The following is a 1,003-nucleotide window of genomic DNA, read 5'->3' as shown; positions in this document are numbered from 1 at the left end:
AAAAGCAATGCTTTCTATACAAGTGCAGTGCAGGAGTGTCTAAGACCATCATCACCCCGGCCTCACCCTGCCATTGGCAAGAGGGAGGGGGTGGCCCCAGATTCTCCCTGCTTCTGGCAACACCCCTTTTCACTTTGCCTACCCCGCACTATGCTCTAACACACAGACACACAGCCAGCTCTGCTACCTACCTTGAGAACTGGGACTAATATTACGACGCTCCTTAATCTTGTTCGTGAGAGGAGTCACGAGAAGGCCAGGATTTCCAGAGCATCCTTCACCCTCGGCAGCCCGATCCCCTCTCAGCTCCATCTGTTCCATCTTCTGACTCATCTTCCTCTTCGATCCTGAAACCTGCTCTCTTGCTGCCCCAACTGAAATTCGGATTGGGGCAGTAGTGGCTGTTTTCTCTCCTATGACCCTTTTCCCACTAAGCCTAGAGGCAGAGGAGACGCCCCGCTCGGTCTTCTGCCCCATCCAGACCGTTGCCCCTCCCATCCTTCTAAATCCCCTAGACTTGGATCTCCTGCCTCAGACTAAACCTCTGGGTACAAACAGCCACCTAAGGACTGCAGGCCACACCCTCTCGTTCCTTGCCGATTTCGGCTCCTGGCTCACTGCTACGCTGTTCCTCATGATTCTGGCTGTTCACTTAGATAGTCCTTTTCAATATCCTGGCCTCTCAGACCCAAATCTGTGACCTGATCTCGTCTCCTCCAATGATTTTACCTTCCACCTTCCCTTAGTCCCCTGCTCCCCGGATATACTTTAGACCTTGCCATTCCCGGCAGCTACGTCATCCGATATCTCAATTTCGAGCATCCCCTCCCATCTGAGCTAACTTCCTCTCGTACTCCATTCCGATCGTTCATCCTGTCAACCCCACGGGGACCTACCGAGCCCACCTGCTTTTCTTTGTGTCTCTGTTCCCTTGTGCCATCACTTCCCTCTGAACCCACTTTAAACGCCTGCACTGCCGTCGCTCCTCAGCTCTCGATCCTCT

This window comes from Pteropus vampyrus, unplaced genomic scaffold (assembly GCF_000151845.1).
Source record: "Pteropus vampyrus isolate Shadow unplaced genomic scaffold, Pvam_2.0 Scaffold114, whole genome shotgun sequence".
NCBI classification, from domain to species: Eukaryota; Metazoa; Chordata; class Mammalia; order Chiroptera; family Pteropodidae; genus Pteropus; species Pteropus vampyrus.
The sequence above is the reverse complement of the archived record's forward strand: the minus strand, read 5'-3'. Positions refer to the sequence as shown.